The sequence below is a fragment of the Bufo gargarizans genome, chromosome 3, assembly GCF_014858855.1.
Source record: "Bufo gargarizans isolate SCDJY-AF-19 chromosome 3, ASM1485885v1, whole genome shotgun sequence".
Taxonomy (NCBI): Eukaryota; Metazoa; Chordata; class Amphibia; order Anura; family Bufonidae; genus Bufo; species Bufo gargarizans.
Genome location: NC_058082.1, coordinates 277,488,821 through 277,510,878, shown reverse-complemented (window position 1 = coordinate 277,510,878; position 22,058 = coordinate 277,488,821). Strand labels below are relative to the sequence as shown.

Below are 22,058 nucleotides of genomic sequence, written 5' to 3'. Positions count from 1 at the left end.
TGTGACGCTTTGCGATCCACAGCGATACTAGGAAATCACAAATGCGCCATATTTCTCAATCACAAAGACAAAAGAGCCTCCACTAAGAATCTTCTCTTTCACTAAAGGAGTAACTCACAGATCAGAGGTACAATTAGCACCTTCTTGCTAAAGAATCTTCCTGCCCCATGCCAGGTTTAAGTACCCATCAATCTGGTATTCTCTTGACAGAACCTCATAAACCCGGTCTCTCTGCAGCCATAGTGTCTCCAATACCAGCAGGGGTCTCACACCTTTAGCCTGGGCAGCGAGCTTCAGAAGAAAAGGACAGATCCTTATCACACAGCTGGCTGGTACAGGAGGGAAAATGACCTGAAAGTCACCTCCAATCCATAAACTTCATATTCTTCCCATATTTTCCTAATATTTCATGGGTTATGGAAATGGGAAAGGAACCATCTTTTCAGAGATGGTTTTGGTTCTCCTAACCCACCTTCTAGGAAACCCGCGGACAAATCAGAGATTCCCGCTCTGAGATATAAAGGTTCTCGGGCACCCGGTATTATCTTCTAGTCGTATTTGTTATCAGATGATGCGTAAAATTGTACTGATTATCAATATCTACTATATTTCTTGATTGGACTTACGGGATATGGAGAAATGGGCAAAGCAAAGATGCTGCCAGGTTTTCTCCCTATGGGGCAAAGGACTGCCCCTGTTCCAATTACCCAAGGCTGGACCTGAACGTGTCATAACCACTCCCCGCTTCAGAGTAGGTAAAAACAGTGACACACTGAGGTCCTGCGTCCTTCATCTACCATCTGACGTCGTCTAACATCTCGACCGCCCGCAGGGACACGGGCACCCCACCATCTTGGATTATTATTTCAAAGACTTTGCCTATTACTGGACACTACCACGGTAATTCTGAACTTACAGACATTCTATTCCCTTCCACCTCTTACCTATTTCTATCCAAACCAATCTGTTCACCTGGCCGGTATATTTATCTGTCAGCTTTAATATATATATTTTTGTGTGTAGTTTTAGAATAAAAACTAACGATTTCATCGTTCCAGTTTTGCCCTTGTTACTTGATGACCTGATCTATGCTAAGAGCTCTGTCCTCAGAAGACATACTACCAAATTGTTTTATTTTTATAAATTGTTAATGTACTAGCTAGGTTGCAAATAACCGTTTCGTCCCTTTAGGATTAGCTAGCCGGGGTCTCTTCGCCCCGATTCAATACGAAGAGTGGTGGCAGCAAATTAATTTGATTTCCAGCGTGAGATCAGTCATTTTATTTTTACCGAATGTACATACAATCGTGATTGCATCCTTTCTGGGCCCACCAACCAATCTTACACGTCTTCTGTGCTCACAGTGGATTCGCCTTCAGGAGTCTCTAGTGGAGACCTGTATGGCAACTGTGGCATAGTACGACGGGATTGGCGGGTGGTCGTCACATTGTTGGCAGCTAGTGGGATAGCAGAACCCAAAACCAGGCAGAAGTCAGCTTTTGGGAGATCAGAGCACAAAGAACTGACAAGTGCAGCTTTTTGTGCAATCATAACAATAGGACAGTGGTTACTTAGTATCCTGTCCTGCGGAACTTGAGTTCCGGGTGCAAAACGGTACACATTGATAGGAATAGATTGGTTTACATTTTCCACCTTTTCCTTGCTATATCCTATTCTTTTTCTCTTCTTTTCTGAATGTCTGATTCAGTTCCAAATTACCTAAGTTGGTCTGTCGCCGACTTACAAGCCGTGTGTGAGTCGCAAGGCATTGCCATTCTGAACAAAAATCGATCACAGCTGATCAAAGCTTTGACGGAGAGAGACGGCCAAGCGATGGAGGATTCCAATCCCGTGCGGGAGGCTTCGCTGCCCCTTCGTTCAACGTCACCCAGCATCGCCAGCTATGGGAGTGCTGATGTTGCTACTTTAGCTCCGGGTGATGTGGATACCCTGGATTACGCTATGTCCACAGCTCCTGCTAACCCTCAGCAAGGAACAAGCAGCTCTGGACTGAACTTCACTGCCTTGGGCCCTATGAGCCAGCAGTTGATGCCAGGCCTGACTGGCGCGGATTTACGTTTTTACCTGGAGATACAGCAACAGCAGCAAAGAGAGGAGCGGCAGTTCCAGCTTCAGAGAGAAGTGCTGCAGCACCAGCGTGCACTAGAACTGGCCCAAGTGAGACAGGCCGAGCGGTCTGCCTCTCCTAACACTCCTGCTGCAGGAGGCATTCCTCTACCCGGGGTCCCCAAAGCAAGGTTTCCAGTTATGGAGAAAAACGGGGACATTGATTTATATTTACGCTCGTTTGAGAGAGCGTGCCGCCAGTTCTGCATCCCTGAGGATCAGTGGGCTCTACACCTGACGCCTCAGCTGACTGGTAAAGCGCTGGATGCTTTTGCGGAACTACCCACAGACCAAGATTGCGATTATCAGACTATCAAGGATGCCATAATTGCTAAGTTCCAGTTAACCCCTGAGGTTTACCGGAGAAAGTTCCGTGCCATCCTGAAAGGATCCACAGACTCTTACGCGGATGTGGCTAGCCGCTTATGCACCACATTCCGCCAATGGACTAGAATTCTTAAAGAAAAGACTTATGCTACCCTTGAGGATTTGATGATCCATGACCAACTCCTTGCGATATGCCCTACAGATGTGAGACAGTTTGTGCTGGAGCGCAAGCCCCAGTCTGTGAAAGAAGCTGCTGAGCTGGCAGACATGTTTGTCGCAACCCGGGTACCGGACATTCGCAAACCTGTGATGACGGACACCCGCAGGCCGGTGGTATCAGACATCCGCAAACCCCTGGTACCTGACAGCCGCAAAACTCCAGTACCCAACCAGGACAGAGCCATGTCCCAGAACTGGAGAGAAGGCAGGCCCACTGGCCCTGTGAACCGTGAGACAACCAGGCCCTGGTGTGAGCTGTGTCGCAGGCCCGGTCACACCAAGCAAACCTGTTACGCAGGGAAGCTGGCCCAACCTCCTAGCACCGCGACGACGCCAAGCCCTAAGGGGGCCAACGCTTCCTCACCTACCTCATCTGCTGTATTGCTGGTCGGAGGACCCGAGGTGCACCGCGGATCCCAGAATCACCAGCCTGTCACTGTGAACGGCCAGACTGTCATCGGGTTCCGTGATACCGGTGCAGATGTAACCTTGGTCCGTTCACATCTTGTTACGGAGAAGGATATCCTTCCAGGAAAGTACCTCGCTCTGACCGGAGTTGGGGGCACTCGCACTCATGTGGCCCAAGCCCAAGTCACCATTGATTGGGGAATGGGACGGCAAAAGCGAGTTGTTGGGGTCCTGGATGATATTCCCGTTGCCACAGTGCTTGGCACTGATTTGGGCACCCTTGTTTCCCATTACGAATACCCTGCAAGCGCGCAGGAGGCCCAAGCAGGACTCCCTGACCAAAACCAGGTACTGTACAGCCCTTTGGGGAAACAGGGAGACGGGGACACTTTGCCTGCTATTCCTACTGTCCCTAACGCACCTAGGGTGGTATCAGATTTAAATGTACAAGCAACCGAATGTCATTTGCCTACTTCTGCACCTGTCATTGTTGATCCGAATGCGTGTGTTAGTGTTAGCAATGGTGATATAAATGATGCTGTACCTGTTCTGGCCATTACACGTTCTATGGCCAGCCGTCTGAACTCAGAACCGACCGAAGGGACCCCCTCGGGCGATTCTGACCCTCAGGTGGATAACAATGCGAGAAAGACCTTTTCATGTGATGATGATGATGATTGTGTCACTGCGCTGGTAGACGCTTCCAGTGTCGCCAGTAACCTGGGCTCAGATGGGGCTGCGGGGACAGAACCAGCCGTCCCTCCACCCACCTCTGACCCCAGCATTGAAGGTAACTCTCCACAGCTGACCTCATACGTCACTGGTCAGCTGGAGGAGACCGGTGGCGCTGCATTCGTGCAGGCCTTAAAGGGTGACCCTAGTCTGGAGGCACTTAGGGCCCGAGCTGGCCAGCCTCCAGGTGAGGGCACTCCATATAAAATCTATTGGGAGAACGACCGACTGTACTGTGAAGCTGTACAGCCTACAAAAGATGAGAACACGAGACAGCTGGTACTCCCTAGGGAATTTCGGGCACAGGTGCTCAAAGCAGCCCACGACATTCCACTTGCAGGACATTTGGGTATCAGAAAGACCCACAAACGTGTTCAGAACCATTTTTACTGGCCCACGATGGGAACGGACATAACGAAGTACTGCCGATCGTGTACCACTTGCCAGAGGGTTAAGAAGGCTGGAGGACCCCGCAAAGCCCCTTTGCAGCCACTGCCCGTGATCACAGAGCCCTTCCAGAGAGTGGCAGTGGATATAATTGGTCCCCTTCCCATTCCTAGCAGTTCTGGCAAGCGCTACATCTTAACGGTCGTGGACTATGCCACCCGTTACCCAGAGGCGGTAGCACTGTCTTCCCTTAGGTCGGCCACGGTGGCAGACGCCTTGATCGGGATTTTCTCGCGTGTAGGTTTCCCCGCCGAGATGATCTCTGATCAGGGCTCCTGCTTCATGTCGGAGCTAATGGAAGCCCTCTGTGAGAGGATGCAAATCAAGCACACCACTTCCAGTGCGTATCACCCGCAAACCAACGGCCTTTGCGAACGTTTCAACGGAACGTTAAAGCAAATGCTGGCCACGTTCGTGGAATCGCAGGGGAAGGACTGGGAGCGGCACCTGCCTCATTTGCTGTTCGCTTACAGAGAAGTGCCACAGGAGTCCACTGGGTTCTCGCCCTTTGAACTCCTATATGGACGAGACGTTCGAGGGCCCTTAAAACTGATTCGGGAGACCTGGGAGGGAAAAGGTGACCCCTCAGAAGTCTCTGTGGTTGAATATGTCCTAAAATTTCGGGACAAGATGGAGTCCCTCATGACCATAGTGACGGGAAACCTTGCAAAGGCACAGGCCAAACAGAAGGCTTGGTATGATCAGCATGCCAGAGAGCGATCATACGCAGCAGGTCAGAAGGTATACGCCCTACTCCCTGTCAGGCAGAACAAATTGCAGGCTGCCTGGGACGGGCCATACACCATTCTGAAACAGGTGAACCCAGTCACTTACCTAGTGAGTCTCGGGGGTAAGCGACAGAAACTGTTCCACGTGAACATGTTAAAAGCGCACAAGGAAAGAGAGCAGTATGTATTAGCAGTGTGTAGCCAGCTAGAACCCGAAGAGCCAGATCCACTGATAGACTTGCTAGCAGAGCTACGAGACGTGGCAGATGATTGGAACATCAACCCCCACCTCTCGTACCCACAGGAGCTTCAGCTCACCACTCTCCTGAGTGCGCACAGCGCCATATTCTCAGGCATCCCTGGCCAAACCAACCTAGCAGCTCACCGAGTTGACACAGGGACCCACAAGCCCTTACGGCAGGGCCCCTATCGCACCTCACCCGAAGTGCAGGCTGAAATCAAACGAGAGATTGATGAGATGCTACAGTTAATGGTCATCCAGAAATCCTCTAGTCCATGGGCCGCCCCGGTTGTTTTAGTCCCCAAAAAGGACAAGACAACCCGGTTCTGTGTCGACTATCGGAGACTGAATGACATCACCATAACCGATGCGTATCCCATGCCTCGAATTGATGAATTGCTGGATCAGCTGGCGTCCGCCAGCTATCTAACAATCATGGACTTGAGCCGTGGATACTGGCAGATTCCGCTTGCGCCAGAGGCGAGAGCGAAATCCGCATTCATCACCCCTTTTGGCCTCTATGAGTTTACTCGTATGCCCTTTGGGATGAAGAATGCGCCCGCCACCTTTCAGCGGGCCATGAATGAACTGTTGGAAGGAATGCAAGGTTATGCCCTAGCCTATCTGGACGATATAGCCATATATAGTCCAACCTGGGAAGATCACCTTGATCATCTGTCACAGGTATTGGGAAGACTGTCCGCTGCCAATCTGACCATTAAGCCCAACAAATGTCAGATTGCCATGACAGAGGTTCAGTACTTAGGACACAGAGTAGGCAGCCAGACCCTGAAACCTCAGATAGGGAAGGTCGATGCCATTGTAGCATGGCCACGGCCTAACACCAAAAAACAAATACAGGCATTTCTGGGAACGGCAGGGTACTATAGGAAGTTTGTTCCATCCTATAGTACTCTGGCTAAACCGCTGACCGATGCAACGGGCAAAAAACAACCCAACACGGTCACATGGAACTCGGAACTAGAACAGGCATTTCGGGCCCTGAAGGAAGCGCTAGCTAGCGCTCCTGTCCTTCAAGCTCCCGACTTCTCCCGTCAGTTCCTAGTACAAACTGACGCCTCAGACCACGGTCTGGGAGCCGTCCTTAGTCAGGTGGACGCAACCGGGCATGAGCACCCTGTCCTCTACCTGAGCCGAAAACTACTCCCGCGGGAAACCGCATACTGCACCACTGAGAAAGAGTGCCTAGCGATCGTATGGGCCCTACAGAAACTACAATCGTACCTATACGGACGATCCTTCATGGTCATCACAGATCACAACCCTCTCAGCTGGCTGAAACGTACTTCTGGTACCAACGGAAAACTTCTCCGCTGGAGCTTAGCGCTCCAACAGTACGATTTCACGATTCAGCACAAACCGGGAAGTCGCCATCAGAATGCTGACGGACTTTCCCGCTGTAACTAGCTCAAATAGGGAGTTGGGATTGCTTCAGTCCCAGTCTTGCTGACCACTCCTTCCCCAATCTTCCAAAGGGGGGAGGTGTGACGCTTTGCGATCCACAGCGATACTAGGAAATCACAAATGCGCCATATTTCTCAATCACAAAGACAAAAGAGCCTCCACTAAGAATCTTCTCTTTCACTAAAGGAGTAACTCACAGATCAGAGGTACAATTAGCACCTTCTTGCTAAAGAATCTTCCTGCCCCATGCCAGGTTTAAGTACCCATCAATCTGGTATTCTCTTGACAGAACCTCATAAACCCGGTCTCTCTGCAGCCATAGTGTCTCCAATACCAGCAGGGGTCTCACACCTTTAGCCTGGGCAGCGAGCTTCAGAAGAAAAGGACAGATCCTTATCACACAGCTGGCTGGTACAGGAGGGAAAATGACCTGAAAGTCACCTCCAATCCATAAACTTCATATTCTTCCCATATTTTCCTAATATTTCATGGGTTATGGAAATGGGAAAGGAACCATCTTTTCAGAGATGGTTTTGGTTCTCCTAACCCACCTTCTAGGAAACCCGCGGACAAATCAGAGATTCCCGCTCTGAGATATAAAGGTTCTCGGGCACCCGGTATTATCTTCTAGTCGTATTTGTTATCAGATGATGCGTAAAATTGTACTGATTATCAATATCTACTATATTTCTTGATTGGACTTACGGGATATGGAGAAATGGGCAAAGCAAAGATGCTGCCAGGTTTTCTCCCTATGGGGCAAAGGACTGCCCCTGTTCCAATTACCCAAGGCTGGACCTGAACGTGTCATAACCACTCCCCGCTTCAGAGTAGGTAAAAACAGTGACACACTGAGGTCCTGCGTCCTTCATCTACCATCTGACGTCGTCTAACATCTCGACCGCCCGCAGGGACACGGGCACCCCACCATCTTGGATTATTATTTCAAAGACTTTGCCTATTACTGGACACTACCACGGTAATTCTGAACTTACAGACATTCTATTCCCTTCCACCTCTTACCTATTTCTATCCAAACCAATCTGTTCACCTGGCCGGTATATTTATCTGTCAGCTTTAATATATATATTTTTGTGTGTAGTTTTAGAATAAAAACTAACGATTTCATCGTTCCAGTTTTGCCCTTGTTACTTGATGACCTGATCTATGCTAAGAGCTCTGTCCTCAGAAGACATACTACCAAATTGTTTTATTTTTATAAATTGTTAATGTACTAGCTAGGTTGCAAATAACCGTTTCGTCCCTTTAGGATTAGCTAGCCGGGGTCTCTTCGCCCCGATTCAATACGAAGAGTGGTGGCAGCAAATTAATTTGATTTCCAGCGTGAGATCAGTCATTTTATTTTTACCGAATGTACATACAATCGTGATTGCATCCTTTCTGGGCCCACCAACCAATCTTACACGTCTTCTGTGCTCACAGTGGATTCGCCTTCAGGAGTCTCTAGTGGAGACCTGTATGGCAACTGTGGCATAGTACGACGGGATTGGCGGGTGGTCGTCACAACTTGTACATGCTTAATCAGTAGGTTGGGGATATAGCCGGCAGCAACAATAACTAGTGAATGATCTCTTGATTATGGACTAAATTATATGCACTCATGGGGCTGCCCAGTCATAGACACATTGCACTGACCCCATATACCTCTCCATATTTATATATAAATATTCCACAAGATCCCTTGCCTTCTTGATGGATCATCTATGCGAAATGCCTGTACATTAGTGAAAATGTGTCCCACGTTGGGCAGAACCGCCATGTGTGCAACTATGACACTGTAATGCACCACATACACTAATCCACGTACCAACAGTAGCATACTAAACTTCATTGACTTAAACTATAATCGCTGATAAAATCATGTTTACTCACAGATGACAACGAGCTGTCTATTGTTTTTATACTATATTCTTTGTATATAATTTTTCCCTTATGTTCAATTGTATGTGTGTGTATATACATATATACTAGAAAACTTTTTCTAAACAATTTTTTTCCTCATGTAACGAAGGTACCAATGCATATATTATATAACTCATACGAATATACATTATCTTTATAGATTTAAGACCACTGAGGAAGGCCGTGAAAGGCCGAAACGTCTGGTTGTTTTTCTTCTATTCTCATTGCTGTGAATATTGCACCGGAACTCTAATCATGTGAAAAAATGTGAAAAGAAAAAAATGTGAAATTAAAACTTAATAGCAACAAGAAAAACTGTGTGCTGCAATCTTCTTACTATGAAGTACAATATGTGATGTGAATACAATGTGATGTGAATAGCCGGGATAAGTAAAAGCGTTTTAAAGTTATTACCACATAAAGTGACATGTCAGATTTGCTAAAAATGGCCTGGTCCATTAAATAGAACCTGTCTGACAACATGAAGTAGGCTAAAAGATCTTTAAAAAAAAAAAAAAAAGCGTCACATCATTCCCCAATCTGAAGAAATTCAAGAACAGGCGAGAAAGAAAGTCACTGACATCTATCAGTCTGGAAAAGGTTACAAAGCAATCTCTAAGACTTTGGGAATCCATCGAACCCCAGTGAGAGCTATTAGCCACAAACGGAGAAACACGGAATAGTGGTGAACCCAATCAGGAGTGGCTGGCCTACCAAAATTACGCTTTTACAATTAATCATCCAGGAGGTCATAAAAGAACCCAGAACAACATCTAAAGCACTTAAGGTCAGTATTCATGATTCTACAATAAGAAAGAGACTGGACAAAAATGGTATCTATGGGAGAGCTCCAAGGCAAAAATCACTCCAGAGCAAAAAGAACACAATGGCCCATCTCATAATTGTCAAATAAATCTTGATAATCCCCAAGTCTATTGTGAAAATATTCTGTTGACTGACAAGACAAAAGTTAAACTTTTTGGAATGTGTGCATCATGTTACATCTGACGTAAAACTAACACAGCACCTCAATAAAAGAATATCATACCAACAGTCAAACATGGTGGTGGTAGTGTGATGGTCTGGGGCTGCTTTGCTGCTTCAGGACCTGGACGACTTTCTGTAATTGATGGAACCATGAATTCTACTTTCTACCAGACAATCCTGAAGGAGAATGTTCGGCCATCAATTTGTGACTTTAAGCTCAAGTGTACTTGGGTTCTGCAGCAGGACAATGATCTGAAGCACACAAGAAAGTCCACCTCTGAATGGCTGAAAAAAAAGAAGGCTTTGGACTGACCTAGTCAAAGTCCGGACTTAAATCCAATTAAGGCCTCTTGCACACGACCGTATGTATTTTGTGGTCCGCAAAAAACGGATCCGCAAAAAATACGGATGACATCCATGTCTAACTTTTTTTTGCGGACCCATTGAAATGAATGGTTCCGCATATGGTCCGCATAAAAAATGGAACAGACACGGAAAGAAAATACGCTTGTGTGCAAGAGGCCTAAGATGCCGTGGCATGACCTTCAACAGGCCGTTCATGCGTGAAAACCCTCCATCGTGGCTCAATTAAAACAATTCTGCAAAGAAGAGTGGGCCAAAATTCCTCTACAGTTATCACAAAAGCTTGATTGCAGTTGCTGCACCATCCACATTTTGTTATGTGGCAATCTTGTGCTAAAAAAAAAAAAACTCAAGTTTTCCACCATCATTCTGAACTCAATATCCTATAATGACAAAGTGAAATCAGAATGTTTGAAATCTTTGCTAATTTATTGAAAAGGAAAAAATAAAATATTGCATTGGCATAAGTACTCAGTACTTAGATAATCTAACTTTGGCAGTCATTACAGCCTCCACTCTTTTGGGGTATGATGCCACAAGGTTTGCACACCTGGATTTGGGGATTTTCTGCCATTATTCTCTGCAGATCCTCTCAAGCTCTGTCAGGTTGGATCTATACCATCAGTGGACATCCATTCTCAGGTTTCTTCAGAGATGTTCAATTGGGTTCAAGTCAGGGCTCTGGCTGGGCCACTCAAGGACATTCAAATAGTTGTCCCTAAGCCACTCCTCTGTTGTCTTGGCTGTGTGCTTAGGGTCATTGTCTTGTTGGAAGGTGAACCTTTCCGTGCAGTCTGAGGTCCAGAGCACTGTGGATTAGGTTTTCATTAAGATTATTTCTGTATTTTCCTCTCTTCAGCTTTCCCTCAACTGACCAGTCTCCCTGTCCCAGCCACTGAAAAACGCCCCACAGGATGATGCTGCCATCATCAAGCTTCACTGTAGGAATGATATTGGGCAGTGCCTGGTTTCTTCCAAACATGATGTTTAGAATTGAGGCCATCAGACCCGAAAATCATGTACAGCCATCATTCTGAAAGTCCTTTAGGTTCATTTTCGCAAACTTTCATTTGTCTTTTACGGAGGAGGCTTCTTTCTAGCCACTCTGCCATAAAGCCCAGATGTAAAGTGGGGCTGGCGATGTGTGCTCCATTCGCAGAGCTGCCGGTGCCCTGTGCAAGGAGACGGTCAGGAAAACAGCCTGCGTCCTCGTCTCCATGGCAGCAGGTGAGCGGCAGAGGAGCTGAGCGCGGATAAATTATGTTCGGTACTCGGCTGTGTACTGTGAGTCACGTGATGCTGCCCACTTCATGTGACTCATCAGCCAGGGTTATTTAAACAGGCAGCCTGCTAGTCACAGGTTGCCTGCGATTGGTCTTATTTCATTCACCAGCATATCGTCTGTTAGTGTTTTTTGTGTTTTGACCTCGCTCTTGCTACCTTCTGCATTTGACGTGACCTCTTGGCTTTGACCCCGGTGTGAGTTTGACTTAATCTTGCTTTTCCCTTTGTATTGTTGTTCCACCTGGCTCCTGACCTCGGCTCGTATTGACTTTGATATTTGATTAACCCCTCAGTGCCTGCCTGTCACTTTGTTTGTTGTTTTCTCCTTTATTGTATTCTTACCTTTAAGGCCCTGCACGTACAGTACAGACCAAAAGTTTGGACACACCTTCTCATTCAAAGAGTTTTCTTTATTTTCATGACTATGAAAATTGTAGATTCACACTGAAGGCATCAAAACTATGAATTAACACATGTGGAATTATATACATAACAAAAAAGTGTGAAACAACTGAAAATATGTCATTCTAGGTTCTTCAAAGTAGCCACCTTTTGCTTTGATTACTGCATTGCAAACTCTTGGCATTCTCTTGATGAGCTTCAAGAGGTAGTCACCTGAAATGGTCTTCCAACAGTCTTGAAGGAGTTCCCAGAGATGCTTAGCACTTGTTGGCCCTTTTGCCTTCACTCTGCGGTCCAGCTCACCCCAAACCATCTCGATTCGGTTCAGGTCAGGTGACTGTGGAGGCCAGGTCATCTGGCGCAGCACCCCATCACTCTCCTTCATGGTCAAATAGCCGTTACACAGCCTGGAGGTGTGTTTGGGGTCATTGTCCTGTTGAAAAATAAATGATGGTCCAACTAAACGCAAACCGGATGGAATAGCATGCTGCTGCAAGATGCTGTGGTAGCCATGCTGGTTCAGTATGCCTTCAATTTTTAATAAATCCCCAACAGTGTCACCAGCAAAGCACCCCCACACCATCACACCTCCTCCTCCATGCTCCACGGTGGGAACCAGGCATGTAGAGTCCATCCGTTCACCTTTTCTGCGTCGCACAAAGACACTGTGGTTGGAACCAAAGATCTCAAATTTGAACTCATCAGACCAAAGCACAGATTTCAACAGGTCTAATGTCCATTCCTTGTGTTCTTTAGCCCAAACAAGTCTCTTCTGCTTGTTGCCTGTCCTTAGCAGTGGTTTCCTAGCAGATATTCTACCATGAAGGCCTGATTCACACAGTCTCCTCTTAACAGTTGTTCTAGAGATGTGTCTGCTGCTAGAACTCTGTGTGGCATTGACCTGGTCTCTAATCTGAGCTGCTGTTAACCTGCGATTTCTGAGGCTGGTGACTTGGATGAACTTATCCTCCGCAGCAGAGATGACTCTTGGTCTTCCTTTCCTGGGGCGGTCCGCATGTGAGCCAGTTTCTTTGTAGCGCTTGATAGTTTTTGTGACTGCACTTGGGGACACTTTCAAAGTTTTCCCAATTTTTCAGACTGACTGACCTTCATTTCTTAAAGTAATGATGGCCACTCGTTTTTCTTTACTTATCTGCTTTTTTCTTGCCATAATACAAATTCTAACAGTCTATTCAGTAGGACTATCAGCTGTGTATCCACCTGACTTCTCCACAACGCAACTGATGGTCCCAACCCCATTTATAAGGCAAGAAATCCCACTTATTAAACCTGACAGGGCACAACTGTGAAGCAAAAACCATTTCAGGTGACTATCTCTTGAAGCTCATCAAGAGAATGCCAAGAGTGTGCAAAGCAGTAATCAAAGCAAAAGGTGGCTACTTTGAAGAACCTAGAATATGACATATTTTCAGTTGTTTCACACTTTTTTGTTATGTATATAATTCCACATGTGTTAATTCATAGTTTTGATGCCTTCAGTGTGAATCTACAATTTCCATAGTCATGAAAATAAAGAAAACTCTTTGAATGAGAAGGTGTGTCCAAACTTTTGGTCTGTACTGTACTCAGATAAGGGACCGCCGTCAAGTTGTACACCATCGACTAGTGCGGATCGTGCAAGTAGGCAGGGAAAGAGGGGAGGGTGGAGCTCAGGGCGGCACACACTCCTAACATACGTGACACCAGATTGGTAGAATGCACACAGAGTCTTTGGCGCTTAGGACTACTTTCACATATGCGTTTGGTGTGGATCCGTCTTGTATCTGCACAGACTGATCCACACCGATAACGCAAACGCTTGTATACGTTCAGAACGGATCCGTTTGCATTATCATGAACAAAGTCAAAACAGATCCATCCTGAACACCATTGAAAGTCAATGGGGGACGGATCAGTTTTCAATTGCAACATATAAGTCAGGACAGATCCGTTTGGCTCCGCATGGTCAGGCTGCAAGCAGCGTTTTGGTGTCCGCCTCCAGAGCGGAATGGAGGTGGAACGGAGCCAAACTGATGCATTCTGAACGGATCCTTATCCATTCAGGATGCATTGGGGCTAAACTGATCTCTTGTGGGCTGCTTGTGAGAGCCCTGATACGGATCTCACAAGCGGACCCAGAAACGGCAGTGTGAAAGTAGCCTTAGCCAAAGTGACCACTGCGCTCTTGGTCACCTCTCTTACCAAGAGCCCTTTTGCCCCCAAATACTTAGTTTGGTGGGGCGGCCATCTTTAGGAAGAGTCCTGGCTGTTCTAAACATCTTCCATTTATTAATTATGAAGGCCACTGTGCTCTTAGGAACTTTCAGAAGAGCAAAAATGTTTTTGTATCCTTCTCCAGATCTGTGCCTACAAACAATCATGTCTTTGATTTCTTTCAGTTCTTTCCTTCTCATGGCTTGGTTTTTGCTTTGATATGCATTGTGAGCAGGGAGACCTTATATAGACAGTGGTGTGTTTTTTCCAAACAATTTCCATAGATAAATAAATCAGCTTATTAATTGGATTTAATAATTGAGTGCAGCACATTTCTTCTCGATAGAGAAGATGGATACATAGTGTAAGGGATCGCTCGCTCTCAGGGGGTGGCAGTCACAGACTTTTTCTCAGACAATCGGATTTAATGTCCACCATGGTGCTTTATTGTGGCACATCCGCACCCACACAAACATAAGCATCAAAATAAAACAAAACACCTGCCCGTCTGGACTCTAAATAATACACAATAGTTTCCCTGACTCACCTCTAAGCACAGGGTATCAGGCTACAAGCCTTAGCAGGTCTGCTCATCAGACACAAGTCCATACAGGAAGGGATCCGGCTTCACATAGCCTTGTGGCCCCTCAGCCACATACGGTCCAACAGCCTCCAGGCTGTCACCACACCAGCACCCTTGGGGGGGGGGGGGGTGGTCTAGAAGTCCTCCCAACTCTGACCGTGCAACCCTCTTTCTTTAGGCGTCGCTGGGCCCCCCAAAGTTCAGGCTTTACAAAGCCTTGTGGCCATTCTGTAGGCCTCTGTTTCCAAGTTTTCTATCTCAGACTGACACACAGAGGGTTGGTTTTATCCCTACTTGATTACAGCAGGCCTCACCTGCGATGACCTCAGGTAAAAGACAATACCCAGACTGGACGGGTGTGGACTAGCAGATCCCACTACCAAACCAATCCACCAAACCAATCCACCAAATTAAATCCAGCCAAAATGTAAACAAAACTGTCTTTGCAAACTACGCTTTGCTGAAACCCCTGCAGATTTTTGGATTTTATTTATCTCACCCAGCTGAGGTATTTGGATGGGATATACACACCTTCCAGCACTCATACCGTACACATCACCCTGATAGATAGATAGATAGATAGATCAGATTGACTCAGACAGATAGCTCTGACACAGGGATAAGCATCACAGGTCCTTGTTCCCAGGTTATTTCTCCTCTGGGTTCTGCCATACCAATGCATTTTTTATTTATTTTTGCTTTGTTCTTGGGTTATTTCGGAGTTGGTCTAAACTAGGAGGTCTGGTGTGAGGTCTAAATTAATTTTATGTTCTGGGGTGTGATGATCCTGCAAAATCCAACATCCTACATTTTCTAGTTATGTGGCTGATAAGGTGTGTGGTACCATTGACTGTGTTTCTGCACATACTAGATATTATTCCTGGGAGCAGCAGTCACAGAGGGATAGCCAGTCAGAGCAGAGTTGAAGAAAAGGGCACACCAATGTAGACAGAAATAGTAAAAGCCAGATAACAGTAAGTATGTCTGGCACTATTACTGAGTGGAGGCATAAAAGAAGGCATTATCACTGAAAGGGGCATAAAGGGGGCTCTATTAATAAGTGCAGCCAATAAAAGGGGACCCTATTATTAAGAGCAGCCTAAAAGCGCAATGTTATTGAGTGTAGGTAAAAAATAGAGTATTATTACTGAAAAGAGCATATACTGTATAGAGCCCTATTAATGAGTTAAACCAAAAAAAAGATATTATTACTGTGAAGGGCATAAAGGGGGTCATATTACTGAGTGGGGTCAATAAAGCAAGTTATTGGAACTGAGAGGAAGATAAATGTGGCACTATTACTGAAAAGGGTTTAAAGGGGGCACTAGTATGTGAAAGATAGCATGAAATCTAATTTGATACAAGTTAGCGAGACCAATTTAGTCAGTTTGGGTTATCTTGCAGCTTGATAATCATAAGGTAACTCGTGTAGGTGTTAGATGATCTACTAGTTGAGGAAATAGCTAAAATGACATTGAAGGGGGAAGTTATCATTATGGGAGACTTTAATCTTCCTGATGTAAACTGGAAAACCAAAATAGCTAGTTTTGCCAGGAGACAGATATTCTAAATTCCCTACTGGGATTATCTCTTACAGCAAGTAGTTGAGGAGCCAACCCTGAAGGAGGCCATTTTAGATTTAGTATTCACAAATGGGAATTTGGTATCTGATATTACTGTAGGGGAAAGTTTGGGATCTAGTGATCACCAGTCAATGTGGTTTACTATAAGTACAGTGACAGTCACACCACACAAAAACAAGTTTTAGATTTTAGAAAAACTGACTTTTCTCAAATTAGATTAGTGGTATACAAGTCCCTATCAGATTCGAATAGTTTCAATGGAGTCCAGAAGAAATGGGACTACTTAAAAGTGGCACTATTGAAGGCAACAGAAAATTGCATTAGGCTTGTCAGTAAAAGCAAAAAAAAGGAAGAGACCATTGTGGTACTCAGCAGAAGTGGCCAAAATCATTAAAAAACAAAAAGATAGCATTTAGTAATTATAAAAATAAAAAACAAGGATTTATAGGATTAGGCAGAGAGAGGCCAAACAAGTTATGAGAGCTTCTAAAGCACAGGCAGAAGAGAAATTAGCTCAGCCAATGAAAAAAGGCAATAAGACATTCTTCATATACATAAATGAAAAAAGGAAACAAACAAGGAATTACCAAATTAAAAACAAAAGAAGGAAGGTATATGGAAGAAGATAAAGAACTAGCTGACTGCCTCAATGAATACTTCTGTTCAGTTTTTACAAAAGAAAATGAAGGAAAAGGACCTCATTTAGGAAAGAAGACTAATGAATCTTTGATGCATGTGTCTTTACAGAGGAAGAGGTTCTAAGTCAGCTGTCTAAGGTTAATACAAATAAGTCACAGGGGCCTGATGGGATACACCCAAAGCTATTAAAAGAGCTCAGCGGTGAACTAGCAAAACCATTAACAGATTTATTTAACCAATCACTGGCAACAAGAGTCATCCCAGAAGATTGGAAATTGGCAAATGTTGTGCCCATTCACAAGAAAGGTAGTAGGGAGGAATCGGGCAACTATAGGCCAGTAAGCCTGACATCAATAGTGAGGAAATTAATGGAAACCATACTTAAGAGAGGATTGTGGAACATCTAAAAGCCCATGGATTGAAAGATGAAAACCAGCACGGGTTTACTTCAGGGAAATCATGTCAAACTAATCTTATTGATTTTTTTTATGGGTGACTAAAATAATAGATGGCGGAGGTGCAGTAGACATCGCTTATCTGGACTTTAGTAAGGCTTTTGATACTGTCCCACATAGAAGGCTTATCAATAAATTGCAGTCTTTGTGCGTGGACTCCCATATTGTTGAATTGATTAGGCAGTGGCTGAGGGACAGACAACAGAGGGTCGTAGTCAATGGAGTATATTCAGACCATGGTCTTGTTACCAGTGGGGTACCTCAGGGATCTGTTCTGGGACCCATATTGTTTAATATCTTTAGCGAAAATAAAATCTGCAAAATTGCAGAAGGCCTCGATGGTAAGGTGCACCATTTTGCTGATGACACAAAGATTTGGAAAAGGATTTAGGACACTAGAGGAATGGTCAAAAATCTGGCAACTAAAATGTAATGTTTATAAGTGCAAGATAATGTACCTGGGGCGTAAATACCCAAGAGCAGAATATAAAATCAGTGATACAGTGCTAACCTCAGTATCTGAGGAAAGGGATTTAGGGGTCTTTATTTCAGAAGACTTAAAAGGTAGGCAGACAATGTCATAGAGCAGCAGGAAATGCTAGCAGAATGCTTGGGTGTATAGGGAGAGGCATTACCAGTAGAAAGAGGGAGGTGCTCATGCAGCTCTACAGAGCACTAGTGAGACCTCATTTGGAGTACTGTGCGCAGTACTGGAGACTATAACTTCAGAAGGATATTGATACTTTGGAGAGAGTTCAGAGAAAAGCTACTAAACTAGTACATGGATTGCAGGATAAAACTTACCAGGAAAGATTAAAGGACCTTAACATGTATAGCTTGGAAGAAAAACGAGACAGAGGGGATATAATAGAAACTTTTAAATACATAAAGGGAATTAACAAGGTAAAAGATGAGAGAATATTTAAAAGAAGAAAAACTGGTACAAGAGGACATCGTTTTAAATTAGAGGGGCAAAGGTTTAAAAGTAATATCAGGAAGTATTACTTTACTGAGAGAGTAGTGGGTGCATGGAATAGCCTTCCTGCAGAAGTGGTAGCTGCAAATACAGTGAAAGAGTTTAAGCATTCATGGGATAGGCATAAGGCAATCCTTCATATAAGATAGGGCCAAGGGCTATTCATAGTATTCAGTATATTGGGCAGACTAGATGGGCCAAATGGTTCTTATCTGCTGACACATTCTATGTTTCTATGTTTCTAGTACTGTACTGAGTGGAGGCATAAATGGGGGAATTTTAATAAGTGGGACTCAAAGGGGTCATTAATACAGAGTTGGGGCTCAAAGGGGATATTACAGTTTCAAGCACTATTAACCCATTAGTGCTATATGACATACCTGAAAATTATATATGTTAAGCAGTTGTATAGAGTGGGCTTATCAACTGAGCATGTTCAATATGCACAATCCATGTACAATGTGCTGGTGATACGAAGTGTCTGGTTTTAGCCAAACACCTCATACAAACTGTCAAACTAGCAAACTGACATCTGAATAGAAAGCAGCAAATCAACATCTGAATGGCTAAACAAAACAAGAAAATTAAAGGGGTTATTCTTTGCAGAGTGGTCGTGACCCCTCGATATGAACAATATATACTGTGATGGAAAAATGAATCAAGCCAGCAAAGGAAGCAATATGGACAATCATAATGCATCAGTAAGTGCCTTTTATTAACTTTCTCTACATGATAAATGCCATTTGCTGACAACATTTTTAACAGTATCTTTAGCTCACGCAATAGGCTAAGAACCATTTAAATGGTAATATGTAACACTGGAAACCACAAGTGGCGTAGCGGCATGACGTGAAGACGCCGACGTGCCGCGCTCCTCCCTCCCCCCTTCTCCTGTGCGCCATGAGCCGAGGTGGCTGAAAGACCGCTGGAGGATACACGGCTTGGACTGGGACGCCCTGGAGCCGAACTAAAGGCCCGAGAGCGGACGTGGTGCTGCCTCCCCCCCCCCTTTTAGAGGGCGAGCTGCAGACTGAGATGAGCTGACGCCGGAGCATGTGAAGAGGAGAATCCACAGGTACCCTCTTGTCTTTTGATGGTCTCGGAGCATGTGTTTGATCCAGTCTCCCTGGCGTGTGTGAAAAAAACAAAAACAAATGTAATGGCTTTTGGAAGACGCAGCCGTAATGGGAAAGCGCCTCAGCAGTAAACTTCATCACAGGAGGAGTTGGTGGAGTGGTGAGGGCAGCCGATCGCAAGAGGAGGAGGGGGGTAAAAGATAAGCGGCACCGTTGGACCAGACAAGCGGCATCCGGGGTCCATATTGCCTATGCTAAATATCTGGTGTAAAAATCCCTAAATACCAGTAAACACCTGCAAACACCTGAAAACAGAGTTAAATTGGGGGGAGTAGAAGATGCCAATATCAGTGGGCCCCCCCTGCTGAAACAGCCCAGAAGACTGGGGAGACATTAAAAGGAAATAAAAGAAACTAAGTTAAAATAGGGGCATCTTTTAGCAATCATCTGCAAGGCCCCATGGACATATGCACACGAGCAATATAACATTAAAGAGACATTAAACGAAATAAAAGAAAATATAAGTAAAAACAGGGGTACCTTTTAGCACTCATTTGCAAGGCCCCATGGACTTATGTGTACAAGTAACATAACCTAATCTCATGAAATGGGATAATTTCACTTTTACTTCAGGGGAACAACCGCATTTATATATATATATTTTTTTTTTTTTTGTTTGGTTGGTATGTGGATTGGAAAAGACTGGATGGAGCAAGTATCAATTCTATATTGGACTGGTGACTGGAAAGATCGGGACTGAACAAGGTGCCTTCTCCTTTTTTTTTTTTTTTTTTTCCCGGTCTCCATTCATTGTATGTACGCTCTCCAATCATTGTATGCATGCTCTCCAATCATTGTATGCTCGCTCTCCATTCATTGTATGCACGCATAGTTTGCGGGGATATTTTGAATGCAACATATCGTGTGCACTCTGTTGGTTATCTTTCTAATTTTCATGTAAAGTGTCTCTCGGGTTTATTTTGGGATTCTGTAAAGCGCACTCGCCTAGTGATATATGTTGTATTTTTTCTACCATCCCATCAACCCTTATTTAGGTGTCATTTTTTGTTGCCGGTTTCTGGTATTGTTTTTTTTTTTTTTTTTTTTTTTTTTTTTTTTTTTCTCCCGCGAAGCCTTTCCCTTCCCCCTTTCCCTGGTGAGATTGTAGTTATGCCTCCAAAAGGGGTTAATAGAAAATCTGTGGGCGCCTCCTCGCCGGGTGCAGGAAAGGGCAATAGCACTACAACGAGCCTGGAGAAATACCTTAGATCACCCTCTAAAATGAAGAGCTCATTACGGGGCAATAAGGAAAATCAGAAGGAAATTTGTGAAGTGCTGGTTCCGGAGGAACGTGGTGGAGTGGAAAGGAGGGCGGGTAGTGGGGAGGGGATGGAGGAAAGAATTAATTCTGTAGATATGAGGCTTCTGGAAATTTTGGGCGCAGTTCAAAAAACTAATCATAGTCTGGAGGAGCTATCTCTGAAGATAGCTTCTGTACAGGTAGACCTCTCCTTTATAAAGGAGGACATGAATAAAGTCAAGGAAAAGGTGAAAGAGTTGCAGATTTCCTCTGGAAGTATGAAAAAAGACCTAGAAGGAGTAAAGAAGAGAGTGGAAGGGATAGATGGTGAGAAAAAAATCCTTCTAGAGAGAATCACTATATTGGAAGATATGTCCAGGAGATCAAACATTAGAATAGTCGGATTCCCCGAGGGAGTGGAAGGAGAGGATACAACTGGGTTTACTCAACAGTGGCTACAGGATAGTTTCAAAGAATGCGCTTTATCTCAAGGGTTTGCAGTGGAAAGAGCCCATAGAATACCTGGGAGACCCCCCCCAATAGGGGCCCCCCCTAGGGCAATTTTAGTTAAAATACAAAGCTCCAGGGATAGAGATGTAATAATGCGATCTAAAAGGAATCTGAAGACAATTGAGTTTAATGGGAACAATTTAGAGATATATCCAGATTACTCGAGAGCAACACAGATAAAAAGGCGACAGTTTAAAGAAGTGAAGAAGAGACTAGCGGATGCTCATATACAATATGCCCTGTTATACCCCACTAAGCTTCGCATTATATATCGTGATCAGGTTAGCTTTTTTAGCTCTCCAGCGGAGGTAGTGGATTGGCTGGATACCAAAGGAATTGGAACATGAAAAGCATTAGATTGGCTCACAGGGGTATGGGGTGGGGGTGGGAAGGGGCCGAGTGTAAGAGGTGGGGGAAATGTTTATTTCCACCGACCAGATAGAGGGGGGGGGGGGACGGAAAAAAAAAGGGGGAGGGGGGTGTGGGGTGGTGGGAACGGTTGTCTTGGGTGGCTCTGCAGGGAAGGGGGAGGAAGGGGAGAAGGAGAAGGACAGATCTAAATGAGTAGAATAGTGTCATGGAATGTACGGGGCCTTGGAGATAGGGTCAAGAGGGTTATGGTTTTTGATAATGTCATCAGACATCTCCCGGCTATAGTAGGGTTAATGGAGACACATAGTACAAAAGATAAGATGCATTTATTAATGAAGAAGTGGGCCCGGTATCAATATCATTCGTGTTTCTCTACGTACTCATGTGGAGTTAGCGTATATATCCATGATAAGGTAGATTATCTCCCAATTGATCAGGCAATAGATGAGAGGGGTAGATACGTATTCCTCCATTGTCAGTGGAATGGGATAGTATGTATCCTCGCCTTTGTATATATACCTCCCCCCTTTTCTCTAATGGTTATTCATAGACTGATGGAGTATGTAGACTCAAGGGGCAAATGCCCCATAGTGATAATGGGGGATCTTAATAACGTTATGAATAGTGAGTTGGATAGATATTCAGTGACCCCAAAGAATAAACAGGAGCCGGTTTCGCAGGAACTCTCCTTAATAGATGTATGGAGGTACCTTTATGATGATAAGCAAGCTTTCTCC

General features: G+C 44.8%; 1 protein-coding gene across 1 annotated transcript in view; it reads right to left on the bottom strand.

The window, feature by feature from the left end:
• Nucleotides 1-22,058, bottom strand: part of RPH3AL (rabphilin 3A like (without C2 domains)) — a 342,327-nt gene that overhangs the window by 181,365 nt on the left and 138,904 nt on the right. The gene's annotated exons all lie outside the window — the stretch shown is intronic.